This window comes from Elephantulus edwardii, unplaced genomic scaffold (genome assembly GCF_000299155.1).
Source record: "Elephantulus edwardii isolate Elephantulus edwardi_28Jun2011 unplaced genomic scaffold, EleEdw1.0 scaffold00046, whole genome shotgun sequence".
In the NCBI taxonomy this organism is placed as follows: domain Eukaryota; kingdom Metazoa; phylum Chordata; class Mammalia; order Macroscelidea; family Macroscelididae; genus Elephantulus; species Elephantulus edwardii.
This window is the reverse complement of record NW_006399796.1, coordinates 7,510,194-7,522,947: the sequence shown is the minus strand read 5'-3', so window position 1 is coordinate 7,522,947 and position 12,754 is coordinate 7,510,194. Positions and strand designations below refer to the sequence as shown.

Sequence of the window (12,754 nt, the reverse complement as noted above, 5' to 3'; positions counted from 1 at the left end):
CTGCTATCAGTTATGATCTGGCCATGATTTTCTTTACTGTTAAATCTTAGAAATGAACACTGTAACCATGATTCAGTAGATTACTTTCAGCACAATGCTTCTGGCTTCCCTCATTCTGGAATGATTTTTGTAGTCATCTTTGTCCTGCTTATGTCCTAATGAAAGGATCTCTGCAGAACATGCTTGAAGCTGGGGCATCTTTCCCTACAAGAACCCCCATGAAAAGTAGAAGTTAAGAAATTCCTAAAATAGTTTCAGGCTGGGGAAGAGTCACAAAAGGAGAAAGTTGGAATTCAAAGTGTAGCATGATACAAGAAAAAGCAGTGTCAGGGTCTCTGTTCATGAGGACATCAGATAATATTTTCCCTGAAAAGGTTTTTAGAAGAAGTTTCAAAGATCTAAAATTAATTAACATTTTAGATTCAGCGTCCCACGAATTTCACATCTGCCACTGATTTTCTTACTAATTAGAAAAGCTGTTTGTAGAGGAATTGTTAGGAAATGTTTGCACAGCACAAATTAGGGCATAATTAGAAGGCAGGGTGTATGGTAATGAGCAGCAAGGCTGATCAACCAGTGTTTACAGCAGCAGAAGTATATTCCCCATCTCCCTCTCATGGTTCTCTGAGTTGACTTCTGAATTGACTTAAGAATTCTGTATGAGTCCAGGTATAAGAATTCTTCCATAGTTTATTTAGAGTAACTTGAAACTACAAAAGCTTCAAATAACTTTTAGGCTTTCAACTCAGCAAAGAATCTTGCAGATACCCAATACCCATGCTAAGTGCACGATGACATTGACCTAGTATTGCTAGATATTCTGATTTTCAAGAGGCGAGAATACTGGATATTTATAGGAAATTTGTCAATTTTGAAATGTTAACATGTACTTAAAAAATTTTAAATTGCTACCAAGTCAAACAAAGTAGCACAAAGCTAAATGAACAGTGGTATTCATTTGAAGGCACTCTGGCGGCATAGCATGCTGCCTGCTGTACTACTAACCAAAAGATCAGTGGTTCAAATCGACCAGCTACTCTGAGGAAGGAAAAGGAGCCATCTGCTCCCTTAAAGAGTCATAGTTTAGGAAACCCTGTAAGGGCTGCTTATTAGTCAGAATCAACTTGAAGGCAGTGTTTTGGGCTTGTATTCATCCTGGGAGTCCCTGCGTCATGCAAATGATTCATGTACTTTGGTTACTAACTGTAAGATTAGGGGTTAGAGTCCATCCAGAGGCACCTTGGAAGAAGTTCCTGATGATATCCTTCCAGATTATCAGCCACTGAAAACCCCAAGGTGCATAGTGCTATTCTGACACAGATGGGGTCACCATGAGTGGGAACTGACTTACTGACAATTGTTTACTTCATGTTCAATCTGCTTGTGACTTAGACTGAATTCACCTAAGACTGAAAGACCTAGTCTCAGAAACTATAAACAGTGCAAACAGAACTTAGAGATGAGTGAGGTGGGGTAGAGTGGGGTGGGGTGGAAGAAATACAGAGCTGGAAGAGGATTGGTGACACGTGTGTTGGATCATTAAAAGTAAAAGGATGATCTCGATAATGTGAGATTGTGTCTGTGTTGCAGAAGGGGAGGGAGGAGGATTGCGTTTGTATAGTCATTTTTTAATCTTTTAAAATTGAGGATTTATGTTTAAATTATGAAAGTGTTCTGTTAATATCATACTGTATTAAATCTATATGTCCCTAGAAAGCTGTTCCTGGCTGATGCATGTCAGTTCATGATGTAATATGTTAGGATGAATGTAAATACACCCCGAAGGCAAAATGCAATTTTTAAAACTTGGAAATTATAACACAGATCAACTTTTAAATCTCTCAGAGTGACATTCCTCTGAAAGAACATTTACTCTGAAGACATCCCTGCACCTGACTATCACTTAAGGAACTTGGAGTGCCTCATTTTACCATGAGCTTGTATATGAAGCAAGACTACCTTGACTTCCCACAGAGTGTTACTGAACATTCCTTTGTGTGCAAAAGTGACATGATGGTTATTAATAGCATGCACAGTAAAGCCCTAGAGAGAGCTGCGACCTGTATAAGCAGGCCTGTCAGACGAAGGAAACACAAGTATTTTCAACTAATAGACAGTAATAGAAAAGTAGCAAAACTTTCTTATAGAAAGTCACGAAGCACTGAGACACTGAGCCTTCCAATAGAGTTCCAGCTTTCACAGGTTTCATTATAGATAAATTTGCTTACTTTCCTTCCTATATTTTATTCTAAATAAAGTTGTTCAGGAAGAAAACTGCTTATAGATTTTATAATTTTTTTTGCTCTTTTATCCTGCTTTTTAAAACTAAGGCCAATGTATGTACAATAAATTCCACATTTAAAAGTTTACAATTTTATGAGTTTGGATCAGAAGTCACATGAATTCAAACATAAACTCATTAATTGGACCTGTCTTTTTTCTTTTCTTTTCTTTTCACCCATTCACCTATTTCAGATTCTGTTAGGCACTGAGGAGGACTAGGTGGCATAGTACCTATGTGTTGTCTGCTAATAGGTCAGTAGTTGGAATCCACAGGCTGCTCCATTACAGAAAGCTGGGAAGTCTCTTTTCATAAAGATGTACAGTCTTAGAAACCCGGTGGAGGACTGCCAGGAGTTGGAATTGACTCAGTTATAGCCAGCTTGATTTTGGGATTTAGTATGTACCTGAGCTTGGGGATAAAAAGGAACAATGACATGGTCCCTTCCTGCAAAGAACGTTCTCTTCTGTGGAGGAGTCAGTTACTTTAAATTGTTTGAAAGATTATCATACAGTTAGAGAAGTGTATAAGAATAGCCTTGCAGATAGCAATGCACTCATTTAACAGATATACCGTCACTACCCAGTACCAAGCTGAGTGTTTTCAGAAGAGCAGCTGTGGACAAGAGAGCTCTGAGCCAATTCATGGTCCAGCCAAGGAGTCAAGCAGGTGAACAGCCGGACACAGAATGGAAAATGAGTGATATTCTGGGGAGGATTGAGATGCAACCTACCTTTGGGGTGGGGCCATGGAAAAAACTATTTCATAAACCAAGAGCACAGTGCAGGTGCTCTAAGGCAAAAAAGTTCTTGTTGAATTCCTTATGGATTCCTCTAGCACTGTCTAATTCTGCAAGGAGTTAAGGGAAACTTCATCCAAGGGGTAAAGTGATTGCTTAGATTGATTTATGACTGGTTAATGAGAAGGAAAATATGTGAGAAAACATTAAGTTAAAGTTCAATCCAAGAAAGCTTCTGGTTTTCATGCTCCAACCAGGCATAGAAAAATGGCTATCTTGCCGACAGGGAGTCTGTTTCTGCCACTGATCCATGTGGCAGCAGCGCCAGCAAACCCATTCATTAGTAGAGGGAGGACAGGGAACAGGTTTGGTGTCTGGTACCGGCCGCCCTGCCTGGCTTTGCTGGCCCAGCTCCACGTGCTGACAGCCAGAGACTGGACCTGTGATGAAGCACATATTGGCAAGGCTCATTCCCAGCCAGTCAGTCATGGTGCTAAGATAAGCCAGTCTAATGCACTGCCTTGGTTACTCTATCACTTTGAAGGCAGGCAGATGATAGTCTGAAGGCAGCCAAGCTCAAGGCTCTCTGGACTGGAATGTTTGATTTTGTCTAGATCATTTGGCAGGATCTTATATAAGTATTTACCATGCTGAGCAGTGTTCATCAGCTGACAAGAGATAGTTAATTTAAATAATAGACATGTATTGGCTTAAATTCTGTTTCCTGCTCCCTCCCTTCCACTTCATCCCTTCATGACAAATTAATGGAAATCTTTACCTCATGCCAAAGTCTTGTTTTCAGTCTACCTTTGCCCTGAGACACAAATCTTCCTATCATCATTTATATTTCCATGAACATCTAGATGCTAGATGTTTGTAAATCACAAAGTCAACTTTTGATCATGTAGACTGGAGGGTCTCAACCTGGACACTACTCTCATTTAGGGAGAAATACTGTCAATGGATATCTGTAGTTTAAGTGGATTAACGGAATTAGTTTCAAACATATATTTTTTTAAAAAAATATTTGAGTGAAGTAAAATGACAGCTGGTCTGGGAAAAATTAGGAGTTACGGTCCTAGAATAGGAGATTCTGAAGAAGCCTGCTGAGTCATTTAAGCGCCTGATGCAGGAGATTGAAGTAATCCCCACTCTGTGAAGAGTGACATACAAAGTGGTATGGTTGGCTGCATTGTTGAGTGTGGCACTGTTGTTTCTCACTGAATAAACAATGAAATTTGGATGATAGACAATCTGCATGATGTCCTTGTTTTCTAAGAAGGAGATTAAGTTTCTAGCAGGATATTGATCTTTAATTTTCCCATTCAAATTCAAGTCCAATCTGGTTTCACTGCATTGTCTATGATTGAACCAGGAAGACTCAGTTCAAAGTCCTGATCCAGAGATAGCCAAATGTCTTCTAGGAAGCAAAATTGTTCCTGGTTTACAGCAGTGAGCTAAAGATTGATGCTAAATCTGGTTCTACCTCTATTGTTGTTTGGGTTTTAGTTATTTCATCTTAAGAAATGCCAAGCACGTACTTTTTATTCTCTAACTCCAGTTCTTTGCACATTTTATTATATTTGCTTTGTCTTCTTGAGTGGCCCTTTGAAATCTCCTTATTGAGCTCTTTTACATGGACATTTCTTCCCTTTGTTTTGGCTTCTCAACCCTCTAATGCATTTTTTATAGTCTCTTCTAATATCCACTTTTTCTATAAAGCTGTCCTCAGGCCTGGTTCAAATTGTTGTTTGTTGTTTTGTTTTGTTTTGTTTTGTTTTTCAAACATTCTTCTAGGTGGTATAGCACTGGTCTGTGCATTGCTATACAGAGGTAACTTGTGGTTGCTGTGATGCTAAACACTGTGACACTGATGTGCCAAATGTGATAATTGTTACCCATGGTGGACAGTGTTTGGTGGAGCTCCCTGATTAAAACAATCTTGGAAGCAGGAGTAGCATCCACTTCTGAAATGGCTTGCCTCCAGAAACTTAAGAGTTGTCTATGACTCAACGGCATTTAACAACAACAACAACATCAACTTTTAATATCTACTTTTCCCCTTTTTTTCTCTGTCTCTGTAATGACCTTTTGCTCTCTTCATATGTGATATCATTGATACCATCCCACAACTCCTCTGCATTTTTTAATTCATATGGAATAGACCTAAGGTAATATTTTGGTTCTTATGTACTAGGTTTTATTTTTTTCAGCTTCAATTTGAACTTCTGTTCCACTGATAGTACCTTACCTAGTTTTTAATGCTGATGTTGACTTTCTCCAATGATTCTTTCCACGAATACAGTCCATATGATACCTGTGCTGTTTATTAGATGAGCTCCATGTATAAAGTTGTCTTTTGTGTTTTTTAAAAAAAATTCAATCATCCTATGTACAATTTCATTTTCATCACCAAGACTATACTTTCTCACCATCATTCCTTTCTAATTATTTCTGACTTTTCTATTTGTCATCAATAATTATTAATACATCTTGCTTGATTACATGCTTGATCAGTTTGAGACAGAAAAAAATCAACAGAAATCTCGTTTCTTCTTCTTTCACTTTAGTTGTTGGTGCATATATTTGGTTGATAGTCATATTAACAGGTCTTCTTTGTATGTTGTTTTATTGTTGTTATGTGTCATATACCTATGAATAATATCCTATCACTCACAACATTGTACTTTAGGAAAGACATTGAAATTGTCTTTTTTTTTCCCAACCCACAATGAAAAATGGCAGATGGTGGAAGGATAAATTAATTCTTACATAAGGAAAAGTCACTGTATATCAACCTAGTTTAGTGGCAAGTTCTTTGGCCTTGGTCTCCAGCTTGGCAATATGGGTCATTGATATGAGCCCCAGGACAATATCTCCCCAATGGCAACATATTTAATCATATTTGTCCTTGTAATTGGTCCTGATGGATTCCACCAACTTTACCAGAGAGCCTTTGCCTTCCAGGTTCACCTGTATGAAGGCAATGGTGATGCAGGTCTTCTGATGGATGAGGTGGCCCAACCTGGCTCTGCTCTTGATGATTCAGTAGGGAATACCTATCTTATGACACAAGACCAGCAGGAAGACCACCATCTCAATAGGGTCCATGTTGTACATGATCACCACCAGTTGGGTCTTCTTATTCTTCATCAGGGTGGTGACCCTCACCATGGAGGAGAGGGGGTTTCTTGGTGGAGGTGTCTCCTTTTTCAACAGCCTTCTTCTCAGTCCAGACCAACAGTCTCTGCTTCTTCTCCTGCTTGGCCTCCAGTTGGAGACTTTTGGGCCAGCTTCAGCAGTTGAGTAGCAGTCTGGCGGTCCAAGGCCTGAGCGAAATGAGTGGACACTTTGAGTCTCTTGTAGAGGATTGTCCTTTGCCACTACAGTAGGATGTAGCGGAGCCGTTTGACAAAGCAAGGTCTCTTGGATATCCTGTCTGATACCGAAATTCTTGGGCCTATTCTAAAACAGGGGATTCATCACCTTTTTGGCCTCCTGTTTCCTGACCATGGCCACCTTCTCCTTGGCCTTCTTTATCTTTGGCCTCTTAGGTGGATGGACAAGACAAAATTGTCTTTTTAACTATGAATGCAACACTAGCCTTTCTCAGTTTTTCATTCCTAACATAGCAGATCATGTGATTGTCTGATTCAAAGTGGCCCATGCTAGTCCATCTCAGTTCATTAATGCCCAAAATGTAAATCTTTGTGTGTTCCATTTCACTTTTTATAACTTCTCATTTTCCTACATTCATACTTTGTACATTCCACGTGCCAATTACTAATGGTTGTTTGCAGCTGTTTCTCCTAATTTTGAGTGACTTTCCCCTCTGGTCTCTTCTAATACTGTAGCTACCGATATTCCTCTGTTAATAGGGTTTTCAAAGGTTTATGGCTGATTTTTAAATTTTTTTTTAACTAGGTAGCCAATCCGTGTTCCTAGTCTACATAATCTAAGAGTTTTTCTGTTACCTATCTACCATAGGTGACCATCTGGCATTTGAAACAACAGCTATATAGCCTCCAGCTTCACAGAAACCCACAAATTAGACCATTCCAGCAGACAGACAGACAAGTGCTGCACTGATAAAGCAAATGATAAACAAATATGTTCATCCTAGAGAGAGTGAAAACAGACAGCTCCTGGGAGGCAAGGATTTTGAAGCTTTGTCTGACATACTTTGGTCATGCTGCAAGGAGGGACCAGTAAGTACTTAGAGAGGGACATCATGCTTGGGAGGGTGGAGGGACAGCGTACGAGAGAAAGATCCTCAATGAGATGGATGATTCAGTGATTGGGGTAATGAAGGTATTGTATCAGAGACGATAAGGTTGGCACAAGATAGAGTAGGTTGTAGGAGGACTGTTGTACGTAGAGTTGCTATAAGTCACAAGCGACTCGATGGCATAGAACAACATGTACACACCTAAGGAAAAAAATAATTCACAACATGAAAATCAATCCCTAATATAACAAACTAACTGATGGGATTTGTACCTCTATCAGCAAACATAAAGACAACCAGCCATACACATATAATGGCTCAAACCACTCTTTTCTGGTCCTACCCGAGGCTCTGGGAAGCACAGCATGTTGGGTCCTGAATGGGTGTATTCGGTGTGGACAGTGGCTAAGTCGGATCTTTGGTCCTGGTGTCTGTCATGAGGGCACTCAGGCACAGAGTGGGTGACTCCGCTGTCTTTCTGGTTGCCCACGGAGATCACCTGCAGACCAAAGGAATGATATCTGAAGCATCAGAATAAGATGGAAGGAATACACAGGGTCAGTGTATCAAAAAGAATTGTTCAACCTTGAAAAATTCCAGAAAGTGTCATAGGAACAAGAGACATTGTTAATAAAGGAAGAAATTCAAGCTGCATGAAGGCACTGGCAAAAAATAAGGCCCCAGGAATTGATGGGATACTAATTGACATGATTCAACTAACAGTTGCAGCCCTGGACAGGATCACCTGTCTACGCCAGGAAATTTGGAGGAGAGCTGCCTGGTCAACTGACTGGGAAAGATCCATATTTGTTCCCATCTTTAAGAAAGGTGATTAATAGGATGTGCTAAAATATTAAGCAATATCATTAATATAACTTGCAAACAAAATATTGCTTAATAGCATCCAAAAATGGCGGGAAGCAGTTCAAGAAAGGTTTATCATTGCTGATGTCAGAAGGGTTCCGATAGAAAGCAGAAAATACCAGAAAAATTTTTGTCTGTGATTTATTGATTATTCAACTGCATTTGACTATGTGGATCATAATAAACTATAGCTAACACTTAGAAGAATGGGAATCCCCAAACACTTATACACATGCAAAATCTATAACTAGATCAAGAAGCTATTTTCCAAATGAAAGAAGGAAACACTGCATGGTTTAAAATCAGAAAGAATGTGTGCCAGGGATATATCCTGCCTCCATACCTATTCACCTTTTGCGCTGAGCAAATAATTCAAAGACGAACTCTGTGACGAGAAATGTGTCATCAGGGTAAGAGGAAGACTCATCAGCAACTTGCATTATGCAGATGACACAACCTTGCTTGCTGAGAGTGAAGAAGAATTGAAACACTTGCTGGACAAGATCAAGTATTACAGTCTTCAATTTAGATTACATCTCAACCTCAAGAAGAAAATAATCCTCACCACTGGGCTGATAGACACCACTATGCTTAACCGAAAAATATGAATTATTTAATCTTGCTTGGAGCAACGCTTGGCACCAGTAGTCAGGAGATCAGGAGATTTGTTGCATTATACAAGTCTGCTGTCAAGGATCTCTCAAAAATCCTGAAGAGCAATAATGTCAGTCTGAAAACTTAAGTACACCTGATGTAGGCCATGGTCTTTTCAATCACTTGCTACATACCTGAAGGCTGGACAATGAAAAAGGATGAAAGAAAAAGAATTGATACCTTTGATTTATGGTATTGGAGAAAAAAACTAAATATCCTATGGACTGTCAAAAGAACAAACAAATATGTTTTGGAAAAAGTGCCGCTGAACTGTTCGTTGGAGGCAAAGATGGTGAAGCTTCATCTCTTATACTTTAGAAGAAACTATTTCTTGAAAAGGGGCATCATGATTGGAAAGGTTTGAAGGTCAGTGAGAGGAAGACCCTTAATAAGATGGATAGAGAGTTTGTGGCAATGCACTCAAGTATATCAGAGGTGAAGAGGAGAGGACAGGTTTCAGATCTGTTGTTTTATAGGGTCTCTATGGCACTCAACAACTACAATCCTTGCTTAATTACTCATTTAAATTATTTAAAGGACAACATAGTCTGTGTCCTTACTTAAGTGACTTAGCCTCTGTGAGTCTCAATTTTCTTGTCTAGAAAATATCTTCATTTTAGTGAAACTTTCAAAAAGGAGAATTGTCGCAATGGCCAAGACAATAGACTCAAATATATCGATGGTCATTAAGATCATTTGGGACTGAGTAAAGTGTGTTCTGTAATACATAAGGTGGTTTTGAACTAGAGTCAACTTGATAGCAACTAACAACAATATGAATGTTATAAGAATTAGAACAATGAAACGTTGGTTAATTTTTGGCATATGGCATATATTCAAAGGACAGCTATTATTACAGGGCAGCTTCTTGCCACTAAAAGGATAGCTATTATTAATATTGGATACCTTGGAAATGTTCTTGGATAATGCTTCCTACCAACCCACCCTGAATCCCAATGTAATTCTAGATTTATGATATCTGAGCAACTCAAGAAAAAATGTGAAACTGACGGAAATTTTCTTGGCTTAGTCTGTAACCATTTAAGGAAGCTTGGCTTGGACTGCTTCACCTAAAAACATAATTTGGGGTCTCTCTTTGGGAAAGCTGCTGTTTTCTACATTCCTTCAGAATGGGATCAGTATCCCCACGAGCTTGTAGAAACTTCTTCCTTGATATTGCTGGCTCTGGGTTTGAACTGACTCCTTCCTTCACTTTCCTTTATGTTATCTCATTGATGGTCTCTGAAGCCAAGATTTTAATTCCCCAGCCTTTAGAATTCAAAGGTTAGAACAGATCCAAACTGATTTAGTAGTAAAGCTTTTAAATGGCTTAAAATGAGGGAACGATTTCTTGGTATGTCATAATTTTGATAAAATATTCTATTAAAGTGGCTTATCAAGATATTAAGGCATGTTCCCCTTCCAACTTCACCATGCACACTCTTCTTTCTCTTCCATTATGAAAATATGGACAATATTTTACAATTACAATTAAAAGAGTTATTCATTAAACTAGTTCTCTTAGATGAGTTATAAAAATAGAAAAGGAAAAACTATATAGAAAAGGAGACATATTTGGAAAATAGAAATCCTAATCATGTTGTGGTTAAGCACTTGATTTCTAATTAAAATATATGTAGTTCAAACCTGAGAGAAAACTCCAACAACTTGCTTCTGTAAATACTACAGCTCTGGAAGCCTTATGAGGCAGTTCTAATCTATCTTACAGTGTTGCTATGAATTGGAATGGACTTAACAGCAATAGAAATTTCTTACAGTTTTTTTCTTTTCATTTAAAATTTTGTGTTGTGTTTTTAGTAAAAGTTTATAGCAAAATTTGATTTTTCATTCATCCATTCATGTTCATAATGTTTCAAGGCCTTAATTACAATTCTCACATTTTATCAATCCTCTTCCAACTTCTTCCTTGCTTCTTGGTTGTTTTTTTTTTCCCTTCTTTCTTACCCGTTTGTCCCTTCTGAGTTTTATCCCTGGGAAAATGTACTTTTTATCGTGTATGGTTGATTGGTCTAAGAAATGCTTTTCCTTGGCATTAAATTGTTCTATAAGCCTGTTTACTGTTTGATTGTACATTAATTTTAGTTCTAGACTAAGGACCAAGGCCTTTAGGATTCCAACAATCTCTATCTTCCCAGTAAGACTGGACGTTTTTGATGATTTTGAGTTTTGTTTCACATTTTTATGTCACTTTATCAGAAACCTTCTACAGTAATTCTTTTCTGAACAATCAGCAGTGGTAAATGAGTAATACCTATTTTTTCTGGTTTCAGGGTATTGAGATTAAGATCACTTAGCCCATAGTCCTCTGAACTGACAGTCTTCTTTCTTTTTTATTTTTTATTATTCTTTGTAGCCAAGAATAAGGATAGTCCAAAAATAATAGATTACTCCTTGCAAACTTTTAATACCTTAGTTGCTTCTTACCAAAGGAAAAGGTAGAAATATTGTCTTTTATAGACTATAATATGCCAATTGATGTTTATAGCCCTCAAGACTGGAAGTTCTGAACTTCTAGAAACAAAAATTTTTCATAATTTTGTTCTGCTTGCTCTACTTTTTACAAGATTTTCATATATATATGTTATGTGGCGTCGAGTAGCCTGCAAATCATAGCGATCCTATATACAACAGCCCTAAACTTTGCCTTATCCTGCGCCAGTCTCACCATCACCAACACATCCACCCCATTACCTCAGTCACTGAATCAATCCATCTCATCAAGGGTCTTCCTCTCCTGCGCTGTCCCTCCACCCTCCCAAGCATAATATCCCTCTCCAAGGACTGGTCCCTCCTTGCAACATGTCCACAGTATGTCAGATGAAAATTCAGCATCCTTGCCTCGAAGAGGCAGCTCATCTTCACCCTATCCAGGACAAACCTTTTCGTTTTCTTAGTAGTCCATGGTATATTCAATATATATATATAATCATCTGAGAAACTTTTATTATCATAGGTATAGTGTCATTTGCCTGAGCATATCTGTTCATCTTGCCGGGCAGACAATGTATCTTCTTATAGGTTAATGTCTATTATTAATGATAATGCTAGATTGAATTTATAATACTACATATAATAAAGGGTAAGTCTGTTCAACTTCAACAAGTTTCATAAAATTTCTTCTTTTCCCTCCTTCCTCTTAGATATAACATTTTTTTCTTTTTTTTTTCTAGAGCCTGTAATTCATGATGATAGTCTCAGAGTGTAGACATAATTATGAATTGAATAAGAATGGAAAAACATTTTTTCCAATTCAAATAGAAATTACATTTTAATTGTGAGGTAAGAAAGATGCATGCTACATTAAAACAGATGAGAGAGAGAACTGTTTAAAAGGGATATATAATTGAGTATTCTTGTCATGACAGGAGTCCTCAATGAAGGTTGCATAGTGGAGTGGACTTGGCGGAAGGGATTGCATAACAATGAAAGAGATTTTCTTTTACTTTTCAAGGAGAAGAGTGAATCTGGGGCAGGGTGGGTGGGCAGGGAGAAAAGTACAACAGTGAATGACTGAAATCCGAAGTCTCCGTAAACTTACATTAAAATTAATTTTTAAAAATGTATTTAAAAGAGTATAGTATACAGAACTTTAAGCAGAGGAAATAGTTTTCTTAGCTCTCTGCAACAGAAGGCTGAGTTGATACCCTCTACATATAAGCTGCCTGAGCTGGTGGTCCTGATCTCCTGCCACACCAGACACAAAGGAGAACACGAATAAGCTGCAGAAGAAAAGGTGAGAGGAGATGAGGCTCTGTGTGAGCCAAGAACGAGAACTCTCCTTTGCTTGTGGGGAGATAGAATTGAGGCACCCCTGGGGTTATAGGTCCTTCCTTCTGGGGTCCTTGCTGTAGGGCTAGCTCAGGAGCCAAACAGGACAAGAAACTTTAGTATACAGAACTTCAATCAGAGAAAAGAATATTCTTAGGTCTCTGCACAGGAGGGCTGACTTGAAAGCCTATGCATACAA

At 38.3% G+C, this 12,754-nt stretch overlaps 1 pseudogene; it reads right to left on the bottom strand.

The window, feature by feature from the left end:
* Window positions 1-5,813: 5,813 nt before the first annotated feature.
* On the bottom strand, window positions 5,814-11,774 carry LOC102874560 (annotated as a pseudogene).
* Between the last annotated feature and the right edge of the window lie 980 nt (window positions 11,775-12,754).